At 44.8% G+C, this 24,730-nt stretch overlaps 2 non-coding genes across 2 annotated transcripts; one reads left to right on the top strand and one right to left on the bottom strand.

Moving 5' to 3' along the window:
* The first annotated feature begins 5,767 nt into the window (after positions 1 to 5,767).
* trnae-cuc (transfer RNA glutamic acid (anticodon CUC)) lies at positions 5,768 to 5,839 on the top strand. Its single transcript has one exon. It is a non-coding gene; the product is annotated as a tRNA-Glu (tRNA).
* An 8,940-nt stretch (positions 5,840 to 14,779) lies between these two features.
* Positions 14,780 to 14,868, bottom strand: trnap-cgg (transfer RNA proline (anticodon CGG)). Its single transcript is given in 2 exon segments — positions 14,780 to 14,815; positions 14,833 to 14,868. It is a non-coding gene; the product is annotated as a tRNA-Pro (tRNA).
* Positions 14,869 to 24,730: the final 9,862 nt, after the last annotated feature.

Genomic DNA, 24,730 nt, shown 5'->3' with positions numbered 1-24,730 from the left:
GAAGAGGTACAGTCGACATTTCAGGCCGAGACCCTTCGTCAGGTCTAACTGAAGAAAGAGCTAGTAAGAGATTTAAAAGTGGGAGGGGGAGGTGGAGATACAAAATGATAGGAGAAGACAGGAGGGGGAGGAATGGAACCAAGAGCTGGACAGGTGATTGGCAAAGGGGATACGAGAGGATCATGGGACAGGAGGTCCGGGGAGAAAGACAAGGGGGGGGGGGAACCCAGAGGATGGGCAAGGGGTATAGTCAGAGGGACAGAAGGAGAAAAAGGAGAGTGAGAGAAAGAATGTGTGTATAAAAATAAATAACGGATGGGGTACGAGGGGGAGGTGGGGCATCAGCGGAAGTTAGAGAAGTCGATGTTCATGCCATCAGTTTGGAGGCTACCAAGACGGAATATAAGGTGTTGTTCCTCCAACCTGAGTGTGGCTTCATCCTTACGGTAGAGGAGGCCGTGGATAGACATATCAGAATGGGAATGGGATGTGGAATTAAAATGTGTGGACACTGGGAGATCCTGCTTTCTCTGGGGGACAGAGCGTAGGTGTTCAGCAAAACGGTCTCCCAGTCTTCGTCGGGTCTCGCCAATATATAGAAGGCCACATCGGGAGTACCGGACGCAGTATATCACCTCAGCCGACTCACAGATGAAGTGCCGTATCACCTGGAAGGACTGTCTGGGGCCCGGAATGGTGGTAAGGGAGGAAGTGTAAGGGCATGTGTAGCACTTGTTCCGCTTACAGGGAAAAGTGCCAGGAGGGAGATCAGTGGGGAGGGATGGTGGGGACGAATGAACAAGGGAGTCGCGTAGGAAGTGATCCCTGCGGAAAGCAGAGAAAGGTAGGGGGAGGGAAAGATGTGCTTAGTGGCTTGCCCTTACACTTCCTCCCTTACCACCATTCAGGGTCCCAGACAGTATTTCCAGATCTGGGCCCCCAATCCAGCCACACCGCGGTCACTATGTGTGTGTGTGTTGACAACATGCAGTTTGGCCACGGGGAATCGAAGTCAGAATGGGTGTGCAGGCCAGTGCTGTGATTACTGAGTGCCGGTGTTAGGAGCTAGTTAGTAGTGGAGAGCATGTAGGAAGCGGCGTTTAACAGGAAACAAGGCGGAGGATCCAAAGTGTCCTCGTTGGCCTCACGGGGCCGGGCTGTCGAATCCGCCAGTGGCAACGAACTGTAACTCCTGACTGAAAGATATAACAGAAAGCTGAGGGAAATGTTCCTGAGAGTGGAACAGCAGTCCCTTTAATGAAGGGGCTGCTCCCATCATCAGTAAACTGGTCCCCCCTCAAAAAAATCGGCAGAGTTTAACCGGGCGAGCGTGGAGCAGAGGCGTCAGAGATGCGACCCGTAATATAAACCTATAGTTTTCAACAGGGGATCTCCCGTATCTGCACCGTGACTTCCTTCTCTCATGGGATTCTTTTCTACACCCTCCCAAGTATTATCATACCCCTTCAATATTGTACTTACCACAAATGTACGCAATCAGACCGGTGTGGACTAACCAACGTGATGAAGTGTTTTAAGGTGACATCCCGACTTTGGGTTCCAATGATGTTACTGCTTCAGGTCAACGGGTCATACATCTCCTTCCCCTTCTCTTTGTCTCTGTTTCCAATTTCAGGGATCCATCTGGCTTTATCTAAAGGTATCCATTATCTGTGTAAGTTCTCTCCCGGCTTAACTGTCCATTTGCACCACATTCTTCATGCCTGAGCCATTCTGTAACCTGCTTTCCCTGTTGACCCAGTTCCCAATTTTCTTCACTATCGACCACACCAGCAATTCTGGTGTCAACTGCGTACTTACTGATCATTCCACCCGCAGGTGTCCTCTCAGAATAACATCCCTCATTTCCTGTGACTCTTCTCAGAGGGCTTACGTTGTATGCAATTGTCCAACTCACAACGGACCTACGTATTCTCATCCTTCAGCTAGCTTACCATCTGAGACCTTGTAAGACCTCTTGCTACATGTTCAAAACACCTGATCATATTTATAAAACGTGATTTTCCTTATACACCTGGATATGCCAAATCATTTTTAACTTTCAAATTAAAGGTGGATGTTGTCTCCCCAAACCCGCATCAGTAACTATCGCGCTTTCTGAACTCGAGTGGCATCTTGCAGACAAGTTCGATGGACGTGGCGGGGAACGGAGTATATAGAATCTGTGAGGAGCAAGCGGCCGAGAGCGAGGGAGTAAAGAATCTCGGAGAGAAGTTTATTTTCTCCACTGCTCGGGCAAAAGAGGTTAGACTGCACGGGCGCGTAACGTAGAGCACCAAAGGTTTGAAAAAAAAAAGACCCCCATATACAGCGGGCAGCGAAGAGAGCGTCAGTGGAGTGAGAGGGAGCAGAGTGGGACGGCTTTAGCTCAACAGGCTTCGGCGTGAACAGGCAGAGGCGACGGTCGGTTCCGGTAAGCTTTGTTTTGTTTGCTTAGAGTAGAGAGAATGCCAGACAGGATGTTGCAATGCTCCCCTTACAGGATGTGGGAAGTCAGGGAGCCCTTCGGTGTCCCTGACAACGACACCTGCCAGAAGTTCATCCAGCTGCAGCTCCTGACAAACCGCGTTAGGGAACTGGAGCAGGAGCTGGATGACTTCCGGAACATTCGGGAGAATGGGGAGTTAATAGATAGTAGCTTCAGGGAGGTAGTTACGCTAAAGGAGCAGGGCACAGGTAATTGGGTTACCGTCAGACAAGGGAAGGGGAAGGGGCAGGCAGAGCAGGGTTCTCCTGCGGCTGTACCCCTCAACAAAATGTATACCGATTTGGGACCTGTTAGGGGGACGACTTACCTGGGACAAGTTGCGGCAGCCGGATCTCTGGCACTGAGTCTGGTTCTGCAGTGCAGAAGGGAGGGTGGAAGAGGAAGAGAGCGGTATTGATAGGAGACTCGATAATTGAAGGTACAGACAGGAGGTTCTGTGGTCGTGACAGAGAATCCAGGATGGTTTGTTGCCTCCCGGGTGCCAGGGTCAAGGATGTCTCTGATCGCTTGCATGACATTCTGATGTGGGAGGGGGGTGGGTGATCAGCCAGATGTCGTGGTGCACATCGGTACCAATGACATAGCAAGGAAGAGTGAGCTGGTCATTAAGAGTGAGTATAGGGAGCTTGGTAGGAAGTTGAAAAGCAGGACCTCGAGGGTGGTAATCTCAGGATTGCCACCTGTGCCACGTGCCAGTCAGGGTAGGAATAGGATGCTCTGGCGGATGGACACGTGGCTGAGGAAACAGCGTAGGAAGCAGGGTTTCAGATTGCAGGACCATTGGGAACTCTTTTGGGGTAGGTGGGACCTGTACAAGAGAGACGGGCTACACCTGAACTACAAGGGGACTAATATCCTTGCAGAGAGGATTGTTAGTGCTGTTGGGGTGGATTTAAACTCGATTTGCAGGGGTATGGGAACCAGAGTGCCAGAGCAGATGGTGGAGCGGGATCTGATTGGTAAGTGGGAGGCCTTCAAAGGAGAAATTTTGAGAGTGCGGAGTTTATATATTCCTGTCAGGATTAACGGCAAAGTGAATAAGAATAAGGAACCTTGGTTCTCAAGGGATATTGGAACTCTGATAAAGAACAAAAGAGAGATGTATGACATATATACGAAACAGGGAGCAAATAAGGTGCTTGAGGAGTATAAAAAGTGCAAAAAAGTACTTAAGAAAGAAATCAGGAAGGCTAAAAGAAGACATGAGGTTGCTTTGGCCGTCACGGTGAAGGATAATCCAAAGAGCTTCAACAGGTATATTAAGAGCAAAAGGAGAGTAAGGGATAAAATTGGTCCTCTTGAAGATCAGAGTGGTCGGCTATGTGCAGAACCAAAAGAAATGGGGGAGATCTTAAACGTCTTTTTTGCGTCTGTATTTACTAAGGAAACTGCATGAAGTCAATGGAAATACGGCAAAGTAGTGACGTCATGGAATCTATTCAGATTGAAGAAGAGTAGGTGCTTGCTATCATGAGGCAGATCGGAATAGATAAATCCCCCGGACCTGATAGGGTATTCCATCGGACCTTGAAGGAGATTAGTGTTGAAATTGCGGGGGCCCTGGCAGATATATTTAAAATGTCGGTATCTCCGGGTGAAGTGCCGGAGGACTGGAGGATAGCTCATGTTGTTCCGTTGTTTAAAAAAGGCTGTAAAAGTAATCCGGGAAATTATAGGCCGGTAACTTTGACGTCGGTAGTAGGTAATTTACTGGGTGGAGCACTAAGAGGAAAGATCTACAAGTATTTGAATTGACAGGGACTTATTAGGGAGAGGCGACATGGTTTTGTACGTGGTAGGTCATGTTTAACAACTCCATTAGAGTTTTTCTAGGAAGTTACCAGGAAAGTGGATGAACGGAAGGCAGTGGATGTTGTCTACATGGACTTCAGTAAGGCCTTTGACAAAGTCTGGCATGGGAGGTTAGTTAGGGAGATTCAGTCGCCAGGTATACATGGTTAGGTAGTAAATTGGATTAGACATTGGCTCAATGGAAGAAGCCAGAGAGTGGTAGTGGAGGATTGCTTCTCTGAGTGGAGGTCTGTGACTAGTGGTGTGCCACAGAGATCAGTGCTGGGTCCATTGTTATTTGTCATCTATATCAATGATCTGGATAACAATGTGGTAAGTTGGATCAGCAAATTTGCTGTTGAACAAAGATTGGAGGTGTAGTGGACAGAGAGGAAGAGTTTCAAAGCTTGCAGAGGGATTTGGACCAGCTGGAAAAATGGGCTGAAAATGGGAGATGGAGTTTAAAACAGACCAGTGTGAGATATTGCACTTTGGAAGGACAAACCAAGTTAGAACATACAAGGCAAATAGAAGGGCACTGAGGAGTGCAGTAGAACAGAGGGATCTGGGAATACAGATACAAAATTCCCTAAAAGTGGCGTCATAGGTAGATAGGGTCGTAAAGAAAGCCTCTGGTATATTGGCCTTTATAAATGAAAGTATTGAGTATAAGAGTTGTAATGTTATGCTGAGGTTGTATAAGGTATTGGTGAGGTCGAATTTGGAGTACAGTATTGTGAGCAGTTTTGGTTACCAAATTACAGGAAGGAATTTAATAAGGTTGAAAGACTGCAGAGAAGGTTTACAAGGATGTTGCCGGGACTTGAGAAAGTGAGTTACAGAGAAAGGTTGAATAGGTTGCGACTTTATTCCCTGGAGCGTAGAAGAATGAGTGGACATTTGATAGAGGTATACAAAATTATGATGGGTATAGATAAAGTGCAAGCAGGCTTTTTCCACTGAGGTTAGAGGAGAGAGAAAAAAAAACAAAGGAAATGGGTTAAGGGTGAAGGAGGAAAAGTGTAAAGGGAACATTGGGGGTGGGGGGCTTCTTTGCACAGAGAGTGCTGGGAGTGTGGAGTGAGCTGCCAGAGAAAGTGGTAAATGCGCGCTCATTTTTAACATTGAAGAAAAACTTGGATAGGTGCATGCGTGAGAGATGTATGGAAGGATATGGTTCAGGTGCAGGTCAATGCGACTAGGCATAAAAATGGTTCGGCACAGCCAAGAAGGGCCAAAAGGCCTGTTTCTGTGCTGTAATGTTCTATGGTTCTATGGTTCTGTGGTTCTCATCCTTTACTGAAAATAAACCAGAGTGGATAGTCCATCACTGAACTGGCTCCCCAACCCACTGTTTCAATGACGGTACAGCTCACTTATTTCTTCATTTTAATTATTTATGTATATTTTAATTTGTATTTCCTTATTGGATAGTTGTCTATCGTTGAGTGCAGCATTTTTGCAGCTTCCCTGGTGGTCTAGTGGTTAGGATTCGGTGCTCTCACCGCCGCGGCCTGGGTTCGATTCCCGGTCAGGGAATTAGAATATTTCTTACTATAATTTATTGTACTCACTGTAACTTACCGTGTTTACCAACCTACTGTAACAACAACAGCATTTCCGTCTCTGTTTTGCCTACATCCTCCTGAATCAGGATCATAGGACCATATGATACAGTAGAATTACCTCGCTTGGCCTATCAGGTTTGCTTCGCCATTTCGTGACGGATGATCCATTGTTTTCTCAGCCCCATTCTCTCTGTATCGTTTTGTATCCTGATCAATGAAATATCTATGAACATCTGTCTTAAATATACATACAGACCTGAACTACACAGCTGCCCGTGGCAACAAATTCCACAGATTCACCACTCTGGCTAAATAGCTTATTCCTCATCTCCGTTGAAAAAGTATTCCCTCTATTCTAAGGCTGCGTCTTCTAGTCTTAGACTCTGCCACCACAGGGAACATCCCCTCCACATCCACTCTATCAAGGCCTTTCCCCATTCCATAGGTTTCAATGAGGTCACCCCTCATTCTTCTGAATTCCAGACACCACAGGCCCGGAGCCATCAAACTCTCTTCATATGAGAAGCCATTCAATCCTGGAATCATTTTCATGAACCTTCTTTGAACCCTCTCCAGTGGCAGCACATGCTTTCTAAGATAAGGGACGCAAATCTGCTCACAATGCTCCGTGAGGCCTCGCCAGTGCCATAAAGTCTCAAAATTACATCCTTGCTTTTATACTGTATTGTTTTTTGAAATGAAGGCTGACATCGCATTTGCCTGCCTCACCACAAACTCAACCTGCAAAATTACCTTTAGCGAATCCTGCACAAGGACTCTGAAGTTCCTTAGCGCCTTCGTTTTGTTTCTCTGCATTTAAAAAAGTAGTCTACTCTATCATCCCTTCTACCAAGGTGCATGTCCGTACATTTCTCTGCACTGCATTTCATCTGCTACGTCTTTTCCTGCTGTCCCAAACTAAGTCCTTCCTTGATCTCTCTATTCCCTCAAAGGATGCCCTGCTGCTTTCACTCTGAGGAATCTGTGTATGTTGAGTGGGGTGAGTCGATCATTCCTGGTGCCTGCACTGGAACTGTTGGAATGTTTCATTAATCAGGTCTGCTTTAGCGCTGGGATCAAAGACCGTTTAATGACAATATTCTGTGTCCATTTAGCGCTCGAGTAAGTCTCTTCATCTGATCTCTTTGCCATCCATCTGCATGTGCACCAGCCGGACAGTTTCATTAGAAAGAGGACAGTCAACATGCCTCTGTCCATTCTGATTCCGCCTGCTGGCGGTTGATCAAACTCTTCTTGTTTGCACATGTGTCCCGGTGATGGAAGTACCACGTGATTCCATTGCTCTGCATGGCCCATAAGAAGCGGAAAGTGAGTCACAGACAATCTGATTGCTCAGCAAAATGACAGTATCTCCATCTCCTGATCACAGCAGTAGTTGGCTTCGTAACCAAGCATTCTCATTTACCATTAACTTCCATATCATGTCTATCCAATGATACCTGACGCATTCCACTGATGAGGGTCGTGAGGAAATTATGAATTGATACAGGCTCTTCGGCCTAAAATCCATTCCGACCAACATGACCACCAGCGAATCCCAGTTTCCTGCGGGCGGCCCATATTCATCCAACCCCAGGCCTTCCGTGAAACTGTTATACCTGCCTAATCTACTTTTGGCAGCTCATTCCACATATTCATGAAACCTCTTTGTGAAAACGTTGCTACTCAAGTGCCTTTCAAAGCTTCCCCTCTCACTCTAAATCCATTTCCCGCGTTTTGGTCTCCCCTGCTCAAGAAAGACTGCTATCACTGACGTTATCTCTGCCTTTCCTCATTTAAATCGCATCCTCCTCCTCTTGTAAAGAACTAATGACAAGCTTGGACAAACCCTTAATATAACCCGATTCTTCCTGCCCTGACAACGTCATTGTATAACTTACTCACACTCGTTCAAGATTGTCGGGATATTTTCTCTCATACAGCGTCCAAAACGGTACATGGCACTGTATCCACAAGTTCAACAGCGACCTATACAACTGCATTATAATGTCCCAAATTATGTTCCTTCCTGTTGCCCTGGATCAGGAAGGCCGGCGTGAGAAAACGGCTTTTCACTATTCTATCGACCTGTGACGCCGAAATCAGCGAACTGTGCACTTGTGCCCTGGGTCCCCCGTGTCAATTGCACTCTCTAATACCAAGGCATTTACAACACAAGTGCTTTGCAAATTTGATTTCCAGAATGCAGCACAGTGTACTTATCTGCATTGAGATCCATTCGCCACATCTCCGCCCACATCTCTAACTGATCTAGATAAGCCTGTAATCTGCAATAATCATCAACAGCACCGCAAGCAGCAGGAAATCTGCAGATGCTGGAAATTCAAGCAACACACATCCAAGTTGCTGGTGAAAGCAGCAGGCCAGGCAGCATCTCTAGGAAGAGGTGCAGTCGACGTTTCAGGCCGAGACCCTTCGTCAGGACTAACTGAAGGAAGAGTTAGTAAGAGATTTTGAAAGTGGGAGGGGGAGGGGGAGATCCAAAATGATAGGAGAAGACAGGAGGGTGGGGGGGGGGGGATGGAGCCAAGAGCTGGGCAGGTGATTGGCAAAGGGGATATGAGAGGATCATGGGACAGGAGGCCCAGGGAGAAAGACAATTGGGGGGTGGGAACGCAGAGGATGGGCAAGGGGTATAGTCAGAGGGACAGAGGGAGAAAAAGGAGAGTGAGAGAAATGATGTGTGTATAAAAATAAATAAAGGATGGGGTACGAGAGGGAGGTGGGGCATTAGCGGAAGTTAGAGAATTCAATAGCACCGCCTAATTTTGCGTCATGCAGAAACCTCCTGATCAAGACGTGATTTCACATCAAATTTGCCGACATAGATAACGAATAACGAGTAAAAGCGACCACTGTGGCATAGAAAAGTCTTCGATATCCAACTGACTGCAGCACCTCCTGGCTTGCACTCTCCAGTTCCTTCCCAACTCTTGCCCCATTCCCAGCTCCCCACACTGGTCATCTACCCTCTACCTTCAGCTCAGAGTCAGTGTGTGGATCCGAAATGTGTACTGTTTCCGTCCACAAATTCTACCCGACCCGCTGTCCACTGTACCTGGAGAGATTTGTTCTGTATGACATTTGTTTGATAAGGAGAGCATGAATTTGAAAAGTATCCCAGGTTCGGAGTCAATAAACCCCAGAATAACTGTGTGAGATCTTACAGACAGTAACCTTCAAGAAAATACATTTGATCTTCTTCACTACTCACTGCATCTCAATCCTTTGCCTACTGAACACTCAGAGATGCTGTCTGTCTGTAGACAGGATGACCATACATTGTCCACATTTGACTCTAGTCCTCATTACTCACCACGACTCCTCTGGCCTCATCTGCTGAAATCTGAGTGAGTGCTCTCAGGTCCAGCCGAGTTTATTGCCGTGTGCCCAGGGACGGTGAGGTACAGGGACAATGAAACACTTGCACCCACATTGCAGACGCGTAGAGACAGACAGTACGCGTAACATAAATTATACAATGCTGCATCATTAACAAAGGATAGATATAGTTTTGTACCATTTTCAGACTAGGAAATGATTCCTCGACAGACTATTGACATAGATTGTGAATAACTCATCTCCAAGCATCTGTCCCTATTATATCCACTGGGATAGCATGCCGGCCCAAGAAAGGCCTGCTTATTCCTTTTTCTTTAAACACCCAGACAACAGAAAGAAGGGCAGGCCTATCGTCCTCTTCAGCCAGCCCTGACATTCAATAGGATCAGCCTGGCCCAAACATGCTCTCAATCCCACTCCCCATTCCACATTTTCCCGTTCAAAGTCTTCCGGTGTCCTCCACCAAGTCTTCTTCCTTCTCCTGAGATGAAAGCATATAAACTTCTGTCCTCCGTCTTTAATTCGATGCTCTGATAACGCCCCAAACTTTGGACGGAAGCATATAGATGGAAATATCATTAAAAACGGGACGTTGTTGAGTTTGAGTTTTGCTCCGGGTTGACAGGACTTAAAGCAGGCAGAACCAGTCAGGGTCTGCGGGAGAAAACAAGACCTGGGAGAAACTATTTCCGCCATTGGTTAACACAATAGATTGACATCCACGCACACCAATTGGAGTAAGCAGGTTTCACATCATTTGAGGAGTGTTGCCTTGTGCGTTGTTGGCTGATGTCCGGCGCGTGCACAGTCTGTACACCGCATCAGGGACAACCTGCGAGGGTGATATTGACGGAAGATCAGCGAACCTGCTTTTGTATGGCAATAGGCGGGTCACTCGTTGCTCAAGGGAGCAATGGAGAGTCTGTAGAGTGAGTGACATGAAACGGGGAAAGTTTTTCCCGTTCTTGCTTGCACCGGTCTGCGCAGTTCAGCGACAGAGTCATAATCCAAACATCCCCCTCCCCTCAACCTCTGCTGGACAACATTTCTTAGTGAAATATGTGAATAGTTTATTGGTTCAAAATTCAAGTCTTTTCAGCTAATTGAAAATTTCACACGGTGGTGGTCTCCTAAGGGAACACTGAACCAAAGTTCCGGGAACAGATTTGTTGGAAAAACGCGACTCCTTAATGTCCTGTCTGCTGTTTTCTCCGACGTTTCAGCACCAGTTCACACCCTCTCCCCTAACTCAACCCCAGCTGTCTTGTTTTCTAAACCTTTGCTTCAGCTGTGAGGAATGTGTGGGTGTGAGGAAGAAATGAGGATGTGGAGGGAGAGAGAACGAGAGAGAGAGAAATGTGTGTGTGTGTGGGGGGGGGTGGAGTTAGAGAGAGCGAGACATGGAAGTAACGCGGGGAAGAGAGGCACATCGGAGACATGGCAAGATTGATAAATGGGGTAGTGTGAAAGGAGGAGAGGGCAATTTCCCAATTTCATGTTCATTTTGGGCCACCTTTCTCCGCAGTGTTTTCCTGACCATCAGAGAGCCATATTTCACCCCAACAACAAAACGAAGTTGATCTTGCCGTCCCTTTATTGAAAGTCGGAGCTGGTGGGCTGGTAAGTATTATCACCCTTCGGACTGAGGAGGGGAAATGGCTCATGCGTTTACACATGACGTCCAACAGATGGCGCTACGTTATAGTTATCGATACAACTTCCAGTTTCTTCAAATATAAAAGCAATTAACATTAAATTGGTGTCATTAATTCTTAAAATTCCAAACTCAGCGCTGATTTGGGTGCAAGATAAATCGTCCGGAGTCTAACTGAAGGAAGTACCTTGGTGAACGAAGTGAGGCGCTCTGCATCCATACAGCTGTAGAACACATCGACGTCAGTCGTCCTGTTTTACTCAAAATCAATAGTTAGACACTCGGTTGCAAATTAAAAATACCTTAGCTAAATAAACTGTTTTGGCGTGTCCATTTGACTCGTTTCCACTTATCCCCACCAATCAGCAAGTATATATTTCATCAATAAGAATAAATATTCGGTAGGAAGGATGAGGCAACAGTGTCTGATACTGGAAAGTAAAGACAGCATAAAGGCAAAAGTGAGGGCTTATAATATAACAAGAATTAGTGGGAAGCTGGAGGTTTCTGCTATTGTCGCTATTTCTTTCTTTTTTTTTTGCTGCGGGGGAACAGGTATTTTGTGGTCTGCGAGATTGTTTTCTTTTCGTTTTTCGTGCCGGGGTTGATGTTTGTCCTTGCCTCAACACCCATGGCCTCCCTGTGTTTCAATGCAGTCTGGAGCAGACAAATATCAGAGCTGTATTGTACATACAGGTTTTGGCAATAAAATTAACCTTTTGAACCTATTTTTATTCTGCTCACTCGTGCCACTGCAGTTCCACTTGCTGCATGAAATACTCATATGTCTAATTTTATTTTCCCGCTCTCAGACTGCAGGATAAATTCGATCATATTACAATCACCGCCTCTTAAGCATTCCTGTATATTACTCTACCTTGTCAAAGCACAACGCAACACACAATCCACAATTGCCTTTTCCTAATGGGTTCAACCACAATCTATTTTGAAAAAGCCATCCAGTAGGTATTGCGCAAATTACCTCTCTGGGGATCCAGCGCCCACTAGACTTTCCCAAACTACCTGAAATCCTACAATGATCATCGTAATATTTCCATTTCTATGTGTCTTTTACATCTCCCGTTGTCATTTGTACTCAAATCGACTGATCGAGGCCTGTATATAACTCCCATCCTCCGATCCTCTGTTACCTCTCTCTGAGGATTTGATTTATTTTCAATATGTCACTACAATAAAATTAAGTAAATAGGCATTTACAAAGGGAATTGTTAGGGAGTGTTCATGTGTTGAGAAATGTCTAAGCAGAGGGGAAGAGGCTCTTAATAAATTTTAAATATTTTCTATTTTCAGGATACTATTTCCATCACCCCACTCCCCATCCCGAGAGCAGTAGTGTGAAGAGGGGATGTTTGGTCTGGCGAAGGATCTGAATGACGCACGCAGCCTTCTTTTGGCACCGTGTTTCGAACATGTCCTCGATAGTGGCGAGATGTGCCCGTGATGGAACTGGCTGAGACTACAGCACTCTGCACCTCCTATGGATTGGAGCACCGCCCCACATCAGACTGATGCAACGACTGACAATGCTCTCCACGTACGTCCATAAAACTTCATTTGATTCTCTAAATCTCGTTAATGAACTGTTATGGCGTCTGGCCCGTGTTGGGACCAGGACGGATCCTCTGAGATGCTGACGCCCAAGAACCTGAGATATTCACCCTTCTGAACCCTCAGTGAGGATTTGAGTATGTTCACCTGACGCATTAATTCTCACCTGACAATTAATTCCTAACTTTTACTAAAATTGATTAGAAGGTTGTTGCTTCGACTCCACCCAACCAGCAGATCTATCTGATGCTTGTACGCCTATTGGTGTCATTAGAAACGGGATTGCATGCACAGTGAACGCAAACTATGTGTTCCTTCAAGTTCCGAGTGCAGGATGGTTTGCAGGGAAAGTCACTGCCTCCTCGGTGCTTTCCCCTTCGCAGTCATCCCTCAGCAGTACAGTAAACGCACTGGCTGTTCCTCTGGACTACCCGGTGTGAATGACTGTGAGTAATCTGTTCTCGTTCGTTGCGGAAATGGTTCGGTATCTACAGAATGGAGGAACGAGCGGCGTCACGGGAAACGACACGCTTCATAAAGGGTTTGCACATTTCATTGCAATCGCAAGATGGGCTGAGATTGGCACTTTGACGTGAATGGTCTTAGCTCGTTATGTTGTCGGATATTCCTGATATTGGACTCAGAGTTGGCTTATAATTAGTGATCACATCCGTAGCCTCCAAACGGAACACAACCTAGACATGGTTTGAAGGCTTGCGTGCCTCAGTAACCTGGAGAGCGAATCTGGCTAGGTTTAGGAGTTAATGCTTTGGCTCTTGGTAGGGTCACTTATTCCACATAAGTCAAATGGTAGAGGGCAGACTGAGAGTGCTCCACTGGTCCTACACTTTCGAGGGTGTAGCTCAGAGCTAACAAGCCGAACTAGTCACAGAAAACTTTAGGGAAACAAAGATGAAGAGGCCGTATTTATATGTATCTGTCGGTATTTCTGAATCAGTACCCGGGACTTGGCAGGCAATTGTGCAAACCGAGAGGAAACTACTGACACGATAAATGAATCGCTGAACATCGCCAACTGACAGGGGTGGAGGCTCTTCATTGCTGCCACGAAAAGCCAGCGGCGACACTGGCAGTAAAATTAAGAAATTAGTCAGCTCCACCATGGGGACAAGCCTCCGTTGTAACCAGGATATCTTTATGGAGCGGTGCCTCAGAAATGTGGCGACCGTCATTAACTACTTCATCACCCAGGACATGCCTCTTCTCATTTTTACCACCAGGAAGGAGGTACAGAAGCCTAAAGCCACACACTCAGCGACTCAGGAACCATTCTTCCCCTCTGCCATCCGATGTCCAAATGAACATTGAACCTATGAACCTTACTCTTTAATCTGTTTTGCTCTATGTTTTTTTAATTTAACAGTTTAATATACATAATATTTTACTCTAATTGAATGATTGATTGAATTTTATTTCTGTATTTATCATGTATTGATTGTACTGCTGCCGCTAAGGTAACAGATTTCTCGACATATGTCCGAGATATTAAACCCGATTCTGGTATTGATTCTGAAGCAAGTCACATCCGTAAGACAGATGTTGGTGAAGATCAGAACTGAGATTCTCAATCTGGATCAGAGCAAAATGAATTCAGTGTTAAAATTCCAGTGCTCGAAATCCCAAGCGTTTGGCACAATAATGTGACAAGAATGAGCAGTTTTGCTTGTCACCTAATTTCTGGCCGCACCGATTCGAAACCCCAGAAAATGTATATGCCGATATTGTATGCAAGTTAGAGCCACTTGTGTCCTGGTCGGAGAAAGGGAGGAGGTTAAGCAATGTAATTTCACTTGCCAGTTCCTTGTTCTTCCACATAAATGTTACAGCGCTCGTCGACATGCAGATCCATCGTTTTCTAAAGACTGTCTGTGCTCTTTCCATTTTACACATATTTCCACAATAGAGTGTAACAGCAACACAATCTCCCAACTCCTACACTGACCACCTAAGACCAGCGTGTCCAACACCTTTCCCACAGTCTCTCCGCATATGAGACGGTTTTCAGCAAACTATGCCCTTCTGCGACTCTGACACTCTCTCTCTCTCCCTCTCTCTCTCTCTCCCTCCCTCCCTCCCTCCCTCTCCCTCTCTCTCACTCTCCCTGCTCATTTGCACTCCCCGGGGCTCTACCATTCATAGAATAAATAGTCAGCTGTTTTGAAATTCCAAAATGTGATACTTCAAAATTACCCACCTTGAAAACTATTTCCAATTCCTTCGTCAGTGTTTCTGTTTGATATAGCCAATTATTTCGTGCGTCAGTGCAGAAATCGTGAAGCAAATCGCTGATAATATCCAATAACGGGGCTCGTCCGGGATTTGAACCCGGGACCTCTCGCATATTCTATGCTTTTTCACCCGAAGCGAGAATCATACCACTAGACCAACGAGCCCACGTTCGCAGATTGCGTCACAGCTGAACTCCGAAGCTACTTAAAGTTAATTGGTGGAAAACCCATTCTCCTTTCCGTTGTTGAGAGGAGAGCCTGATGTCGAAATATGTTGGGCCCGTATTTCTTTGAGATTACGAGTATTTGCTACTTCATTCAGTCAAAATAAGAATATAACGGGCCCTGATATAGTGCACGTCAGAATGCATTTGCCAACGGAAGGGACGCAAACAAGGGACTTTTGTTTAAAACTCAATTCCGAGCAGACTTTTCTTGCATAGGGTGATGCTTTTCAGAGATTTCCTGCCCCGGCTGCTGGTGGACGGTTGATTGAATGATTTCAGGCGGGTGTACAGAAGTACTTGTTTCATGAACAGCACAGTCGTTTGATACTATTGAGACTTGGCTGCAGAAGGAAATAATACTCCACAATCTGATCAGTGTTCCAGGGATACACTGTTTTAGACATGACAGAGCAGGGGCGTGACGAGTCAGGGAAAATGTCAGGGCATTATTCCAACAGGACAGGATGGGGAGTTTGACTACTGAGGATATATGGGTGGAACTAAGGGATCAGAAATGGGTGACCACATTAGTGGGATTATATTACAAGCCACGCAATAGTCAGTTGGATTTAGGGGAGCAGCCTACTACAAGAAACATAAGGTGCTTTTAACTTTCCACGTATTAACTGGGATATCTATAGTGTAAATGATCTTGAGGTGGATAGATTGTGTCAAATATGTTCAGCAAAGTTTCCTTCATCAGAACCTAGAAGACCCAGGCCTCCCTGACAGAAAGTATGTGATACCTGATCTGCTGTTGGGGAATGAGACGCAGCAGGTCATGTTTGTTTACGGGAACGAGTTTGTTATTTCGAAGATCAACCCGCCACAGAAAGTTTGCAAAGGGCTAGCCGGATTCGGACCCAGAACCACTCGCCTTGAAGTTCGGGTCTTCAATTTAAAGGCAACTAAGGTGCAGACTGTGCTGCTCCTCGGTTGACATTATAAATCACAGAAAGGCCAGTTTTCATGTTATCAGAAAGGATGTGGCCAGTGCCGATTGGTACAGGTTGTTTTCTGGTAAAAGTATGATTGGCATGTGGGAGGCCTGCAAAGATGAAATTTTGAGAGAACAGAGTATGTCTGACCCTGTCAGAATGAAAACAGCAAATATAATAGATTTTGGAAACCTTGGTTTACAAGAGATATTCAGTTCCTGGGTAAGAAGAGGAAATGGGTGCATAGCAAGTGGGGGATGGAAGGAACAAATTAGATACCTGAGTATAGGAAATACCAGAGAACAATTAAGGAGGAAATCAGAAGGGCTAAAACAAAGCATGAGTTTGCTCTAGCAGATTAGGAGAAAGATAATTCCAAGGAATTCTACAGCTATGTGAAGAGCGAAAGGATAGCAGTGGACAAAACTGGTCTTCTTGAGTATCTTCCATTCATGGGGCCAAAAAAGATGGGAGAAACCTACATGTCCATTCTCGTAATAATTCTAAGTGTTTATCAGACAACCGGCTTCCTCACAACTACCAGCTCCTCCACTCATTATCTACAAACTTGGCACAAAGTCATCAATTCTGCCATCCAAATCACTGACTTATTATAACCATATAACTATATAACAATTACAGATGGAAACAGGCCATCTCGGCCCTTCTACTCCATGCCGAACTCTAACTCTCACCTAGTCCCACCGACCTGCACTCGGCCCATAACCGTCCATTTAACTGTCCAATTTAACTTTAAACGACAACATCGAACCTGTCTCAACCATTTCTGCTGGAAGCTCGTTCCACACAGCTACCACTCTCTAAGTAAAGAAGTTCCCCCTCATATTACCCCTAAACGTCTGCCCTTTAACTCTCAACTCATGTCTTGTTTGAATCTCCCCCACTGTCAGTGGAAAAATCCTTCCCTGTACTCCCTCTATGGCCAGGATGTCTTTCCTCAGATTAGGGGACCAAAACTGCACACAATATTCCAGGTGTGCTCTCGTCAAGGCCTTGTACAACTGCAGTAGTACCTCCCTGCTCCTGTACTCAAATCTTCTCGTTATAAATGCCAGCATACCATTCGCCTTTTTCACCGCCTGCTGTACCTGCATGCCCACTTTCAATGACTGGTGTATAATGACACCCAGGTCACGTTGCACCTCCCCTTTTCCTAATCGGCCACCATTCAGATAATAATCTGTTTTTCTGTTTTTGCCACCAAAGTGGATAACTTCACATTTATCCACATTAAATTGCATCTGCCATGAATTTGCCCACTCACCCAACCTATCCAAGTCACCCTGCATCCTCTTAGCATCCTCCTCACAGCTAACACTGCCACCCAGCTTCGTGTCATCCGCAAACTTGGAGATGCTGCATTTCATTCCCTCATCCAAGTCATTAATATATATTGTAAACAACTGGGGTCCCAGCACTGAGCCTTGCGGTACCCCACTAGTCACCGCCTGCCATTCTGAAAAGGTCCCGTTTATTCCCACTCTTTGCTTCCTGTCTGCTAACCAACTCTCCACCCACACCAATACCTTACCCCCAATACCGTGTGCTTTAAGTTTGCACACTAATCTCCTATGTGGGACCTTGTCAAAAGCCTTCTGAAAATCCAAATATACCACATCCACTGGTTCTCCCCTCTCCACTCTACTAGTTACATCCTCAAAAAATTCTATGAGATTCGTCAGACATGATTTTCCTTTAACAAATCCATGCTGACTTTGTCCGATCATTTCACCGCTTTCCAAATGTGCTGTTATCACATCCTTGATAACTGACTCCAGCAGTTTCCCTACCACCGACGTTAGGCTAACCGGTCTATAATTCCCCGGTTTCTCTCTCCCTCCTTTTTTAAAAAGTGGAGTTACATTAGCCACCCTCCAATCCTCAGGAACTAGTCCAGAATCTAACGAGTTTTGAAAAATTATCACTAATGCATCCACTATTTCTTGGGCTACTTCCTTAAGCACCCTGGGATGCAGACCATCTGGCCCTGGGGATTTATCTGCCTTCAATCGCTTCAATTTTCCTAACACCACTTCCCTACTAACATGTATTTCGCTCAGTTCCTCCATCCCACTGGACCCTCTGTCCCCTACTATTTCTGGAAGATTATTTATGTCCTCCTTAGTGAAGACAGAACCAAAGTAATTATTCAATTGGTCTGCCAGGTCCTTGCTCCCCATAATAAATTCACTTGTTTCTGTCTGCAGGGGACCTACATTTGTCTTTACCAGTCTTTTCCTTTTTACATATCTATATAATCTTTTACAGTTCGTTTTTATGTTTCCTGCCAGTTTTCTCTCATAATCTTTTTTCCCCTTCCTAATTAAGCCCTTTGTCCTCCTCTGCTGAACTCTGAATTTCTCCCAGTCCTCAGGTGAGCCACTTTCTCTGGCTAATTTGTATGCTTCTTCTTTGGAATTGATACTATCCCTAATTTCTCTTGTCAGCCACGGGTGCACTACCTTCCTTGATTTATTCTTTTGCCAAACTGGGATGAACATTTGTTGCAGTTCATCCATGCAACCTTTAAATGCTTGCCATTGCATATCCACCGTCAATCCTTTGAGTGTCATTTGCCAGTCTATCTTAGCTAATTCACGTCTCATACCTTCAAAGTTACCCCTCTTTAAGTTCAGAACCTTTGTTTCTGAATTAACTATGTCACTCTCCATCTTATTGAAGAATTCCACCATATTATGGTCACTCTTACCCAAGGGGCCTCTCACGACAAGATTGCAAATTAACCCTTCCTCATTGCTCAAAACCCAGTCCAGAATAGCCTGCTCTCTAGTTGGTTCCTCGACATGTTGGATCAAAAAACCATCCCGCATACATTCCAAGAAATCCTCTTCCTCAGCACCTTTACCAATTTGGTTCACCCAATCTACATGTAGATTGAAGTCACCCATTATAACTGCTGTTCCTTTATTGCACACATTTCTAATTTCCTGTTTAATACCATCTCCGACCTCACTACTACTGTTAGGTGGCCTGTACACAACTCCCACCAGCGTCTTCTGTCCCTTAGTGTTACGCAGCTCTACCCATATCGATTCCACATCTTCCCCGCTTATGTCCTTCCTTTCTACTGCGTTAATCTCTTCTTTAACCAGCAACGCCACCCCACCTCCCCTTCCTTCATGTCTATCCCTCCTGAATATTGAATATTCCTGAATGTTGAGCTCCCATCCCTGGTCACCCTGGAGCCATGTCTCTGTGATCCCAAATATATCATAATCATTAATAACAATCTGCACTTTCAATTCATCCACCTTATTACGAATGCTCCTTGCATTGACACACAAAGCCTTCAGGTGCTCTTTTATAACTCTCTTAGCCCTTATACAATTATGCTGAAAAGTTGGCCTTTTTAATGCTTGCCCTGGATTTGTTGGCCTGCCACTTTTACTTTTCTCCTTAGTACTTTTTGCTTCTACCCTCACTTTACACCCCTCTGCCTCTCTGCACTGGTTCCCATCCCCCTGTAGTGAACTAACCTCCTCACGCCTAGCCTCTTTAATTTGATTCCCACCCCCCAACCATTCCAGTTTAAAGTCAGCTCAGTAGCCCCCGCTAATCTCCCTGCCAGGATATTGGTCCCCCTAGGATTCAAGTGCAACCCGTCCTTTTTGTACAGGTCACGCCTGCGCCAAAAGAAGTCCCAATGATCCAAAAACTTGAATCCCTGCCCCCTGCTCCAATCCCTCAGCCACGCATTTATCCTCCACCTCATCGCATTCCTACTCTCACTGTTGCGTGGCACAGGCAGTAATCCCGAGATTACTACCTTTGTGGTCCTTTTTCTCAACTCCCTTCCTAGCTCTCTATATTCTCCTTTCAGGACCTCATCCCTTTTCCTACCTATGTCATTGGTACCTATATGTACCACGACCTCTGGCTCCTCACCCTCCCACTTAAGGATATCTTGGACATGATCAGAAATATCCCGGACCCTGGCACCAGGGAGGCAAACTACCATCCGGGTCTCTGGACTGCGTCCACAGAATTACCTATCTGACCCCCTTACTATCGAGTCCCCTATCACAACTGCCCTCCTCTTCCTTGCCCTACCCTTCTGAGCTACAGGGCCGGACTTTGTGCCGGAGGCACGGCCACTGTTGCTTCCCCCGGGTAAGCTGTCCGCCCCCCAACAGTACTCAAACAGGAGTACCTGTTGTTAAGGGGCACAGCCAGCGGGGTTCTCCCTATTACCTGACTCCTCCCCTTCCCCCTCCTAACCGTGACCCACTTGTCTGCCTCCCGTGGCCCCGGCGTGACCACCTGCCTGCAACTCCTCTCTATCACCTCCTCACTCTCCCTGACCAGACGAAGGTCATCGCGTGCCTGCACGGCCATTCTGGTTAAAATGGGAAAGATTAAATGGCCATACACATTGTGAGGTGCACAACAGGCTGCTCAACATCAGTGGAAGATCAAAGAATAAATGCAGTGGCAACTTTATGAGTTGTGTGAAGACAGGCTGTTTCAATTATCCTGTCACTAATTGGGTTAGGACCACAGGAGGGATGCAGAATCAGTAGAGCTCTTGGAATCCACCCAAGAGACCATTCTTGAATCGAGCATAACAAAACCAACAGGAGAGGTAGCAATTCTGGATGCAGACTTCAGGACAAGCCTGAGCAAGTCGACGTAACCCTCCATTCTTCTACCATCCATGTGTCCATCGATAAGTCCCATTGTATGCCCTATTAAATACGAAAAGGCTTTGATAGACTGGACACAGAGACATGTCCACAGTGGGAGAGTCTAGGACCAGAAGGCACAGCCTCAGAATACAGGGATCTCTCTTTAGAACAGAGATATGGAGGAATTTATTTAGCCAGAGGGTGGCGAATTAGTGGAATTCAGACGGCCACGTTGACCAAGTCTTTGGGGATAAACTTAGTGGCCACTTTATTAGGTACATCTGAACACCAACTCGTCAATTCAAACATTTAATTAGCCAACCATGTAGCAGCAACTCAATGCATAAAAGCAGAGTCAAGAGGTTCAGTTGTTGGTCAGACCAAACATCAGAATGGGAAGAAATGCGATCTAAATGACTTTGATCGTGGAATTATTGGTGCCAGAGAGGATAGTTTGAGACTCTCAGAAAGAGCTGAGATTTTAACACACGTCAGTCTCTAAGGTTTACAGAGAATCATGCAAAAACAAGCAAAATAAATATTCAGTGAGGAGCAGTTCTGTCGGCGAAAGTACCTTGGTGATAAAAGTGGCCACAGAATGGTCAGACAGGTTCAAGCTGACAAGCAGGGGACAGTAACTCATATAACTACATGTCACAACAGCAGTGTGCAGGAAAGCATCTCTCAACACGTCAAACCTAGACGTGTTTGGACTGCAGCAGCAGAAGGCTATTCTGGGTCCTACTCCTGTCTCCACTTTATCAGATACACTCTGTACCCAATATAGTGGATGCTGGGTGTATAAAGTGACACTGATTGCAAGAACAACACATGCATGATGCTCGAGGAGCTCATCAGGTCAGTCAGCATTGATATAAATGAATAAACAGTCGACCATTAGAACTGAAACTCTTCTTCAGGGCTGGAAAGGAAGATGCCAGAATAGAAAAGGTGGGGCTGGAGGTGGGGATGGAAGTTAGGACTAGCTGGAAGATGATAGGTCAAGCCATGGGGGTGGAAAAGGGAATGGGCTGGAGAAGAAGGAACCTGATAGGAAAGGAGAGGGGATCATGGGAGAAAGGGAAGTACAGTGAGGCAGCAGGGGGTGGTGATCGGCAGGTGATGAAAGGAGGTTACAGGCCAGATTAGGGAATAAAAGAAAAGGAAAGGGGGGAGGGAAATAAAATACCTGAAGGAGAAATCAATGTTCATGCATCAGGTTGAAGGTGACCTGGCCAGGGATGCCCCCAGACTAACGGCAAGAGCCCTGTCTGAATCTCACCAATCAAGCTCCAGCTTTTATACAGAATATCCTGCACAGAAAATGGATCTTCAGCTCACAGAATGAACACTGATCATAAAACACAAACTTACCCCAGTCCAACACTATTCACATTTCATCATCCAGATGTACCCAACACCTTCCCCCAGGATCTAACCCACCACCACACAAAGAACCATTTACAGTGGCCAGTTAACCAATCAAACCTGCATTCCTGATAAAGAGTCCTGAACTGAAACATCAACTCTTTGTTCCTGTCCACAGATGTTGCCTCACTCTGAACCAAACGTGAACATCTCTGGCATGAGAGGGAAACAAGAGAACCTTTGAGTCCACGTGGTCACAGGGAGACCGTGTAAACTCCATGAAGGTCAGGTTTGAACTGAGTCACTGGAACTGCCAATGGTCCTTCCTCAAGCCTTACCCAGGAGCACAGGCACCTCCCTTCCTGGGGCTTCTCCCTCAGCCGGCGGGTCTGCTGCAGTCACAGATGTGGCTCCAGTCGCACCTCTCCCCACCGTGACAATCGCCTCTGTGACATCACCCAGCTGAGCCTCTGTGACATCACCCAGCTGAGCCTCTGTGACGTCACCCAGCTCAGCCTCTGTGATGTCACCCAGCTCTGCCTCTGCGTCAGTCCATCTCTCATTCACATCTTCAGCTACCTCCCACTCTGTCCTCTGTCCTTCACAAACTCTGCTGGCTGTACCTGAAATTGTCCCAAGGCTCCTTCACCAACCATCCCTGTGTTCACTAATCTGGTTAAGTAATGTACAACCCAACTTTGCTTTCACATCCCAACATCGCCTCACCACTTCCTCCCAGCATAATCACCTCCAGCCTCTTAACACTCCCTCTAGTTCCAGCCTCTTGGAGTGTAATCACTGCATTACCTTTCTTTCTTTCTTTTTAAATCTTTTTATTGTTATATTATACAGGAAAGATAACGAGTACATTGAAGTAACAATACTTACAATATTATCTTAAAGATTGAAAAAAAAATTGTGATAACAAAAAAATCTACTAAGCAGAAAAGTGAGAAAAAAAGGAACCCATTAGGTGTACGACCCCAGAGTCATGCATCATACAAAAAGCTTCTAAAAATAAACATCAAACCACCAGCAAGAAAAGAAAATATACTAAAAGATTTACAATTAGATTGTGGAAAAATTATATCAATTAACTCAAATGATAATAATGAGCAAATGAGCCCCATCTTTTCTCAAAATCAAATAAAGGTTCAAAGGTTTGACTTCTAATTTTCTCCAAACTAAGACATAGCATCACTTGGGAGAACCATTGTGACAAAGTGGGAGCTGATGTATCCTTCCACTTCAACAAAATGGCCCTCCTAGCTATCAGTGTAACAAATGCAATAACATGTTGGTCAGACACAGAAATACCATGAACATTTTGAGGAATTATTCCAAAAAGTACAGTTAATTTATTAGGTTGTAAATTAATTTTAAGTGCTTTAGAAATTGCTGAAAAAACGACTTCCAGAACTGTTCCAATATAGAACAAGACTAAAAAATGTGTCAGTGTAGCTATCTCAGTTTTACATCTTTCACAATGACTATCAACATTAGAAAATATTTTAGGTAGTCTCTCCTTTGTCAAATGATAATAAGGTACAGTTTTAAATTAAATCAATGAATGGCTAGCACAAATTGAAGAAGAGTTAACCAACTTCAAAATCCACACCCAATCCTCCAGCATAAAAGTCAAATTAAGTTCCTTTTCCCAATCCTGTTTAATCTTAGACAAAGGACGCTTATCCCATTAATAAATTATAAATTCTTCCAATAGAATGCTTAATCAAAGGATTCATACTCATAATAGTATCTAACAGGTCAGCCTCCAATACGTAAGGAAAATTACTTAAATATTTTTGTAAAAAAATGTCTTACTTGAAGGTATTGCAGAAAGTGTGAGTATGAAAGAGAATATTTATCAATTAATTGTTCAAAACACATCAATCTATCTTCTTTAAATAAATCCAAAAAAGAATTAATACCTTTATTTTCCCAAAGTAAAAAAATTGGGTCACTCAAAGAAGGCTTACAGAAGTAATTTCAGTAAATTAAACTACAAAGTTTAAATTTTTTAAGATTAAAAAAATTGTGGAATTGGAGCCAAATTTGTAAAGAATACTTAATCACAGGATATAGGTTTAAATTAACAACTTTAACGAATTGCATAGGTAAAGGAGCTCCCAATAACAAGGTTAAATAAAACTCTTTTACAACTTTCAGTTCCAGGTCTACCCAAATTGGCCGATCGCTCTTATCAACCCAGTAAACCAAAAAGACATATCACACATTAACAGCCCAATAACACATTCTTAGATTAGGCAAAGCAAGACTTCCATTTTGTTCAATTTTTGTAAGTGACATTTACTAATTCTTTGTCTGTTATTATTCCAAATAAAAGATAAAATAATAGAATCAATCCGATCAAAAAACTTCCTGGTCAAAAAAAGAGGAATATTCTGAAATAAATATAAGAATTTCGGTAAAATCATCATTTTAACTATATGAATACGACCAACAAGTGAAAATGTAAGTGGACTCCATCAACATTTAAATACTTCATAGAGTCTACTAAGGGAACAACACTGCATTGCCAGCCATGCTTTCTCCTGTCTTCAAGCCTGAAATTCTCTGCTGAAAGATCTCTGCCTCCCCATCTCCCTGCATTCCCTAATATTGGTTTATCGAACCGGGTATCTGGATGTTTCTGATCACCAACTTTAATGCTGTATGTTTCAGGGTCAAACTGGCTTCATAATGTTCCCCATGTCCTGCAGTACTTTTCCCCATCAAACACAGGCTGTCTCTGCTCAGCTACAGAAACAATAAATAACATCTACTTCCTCTTACTGTACACAGCAGGCAGTTTGTCCCTACAACA

Source organism: Mobula birostris, chromosome 13, assembly GCF_030028105.1.
Source record: "Mobula birostris isolate sMobBir1 chromosome 13, sMobBir1.hap1, whole genome shotgun sequence".
Classification (NCBI taxonomy): Eukaryota; Metazoa; Chordata; class Chondrichthyes; order Myliobatiformes; family Myliobatidae; genus Mobula; species Mobula birostris.
The sequence above is the reverse complement of the archived record's forward strand: the minus strand, read 5'-3'. Positions and strand labels throughout refer to the sequence as shown.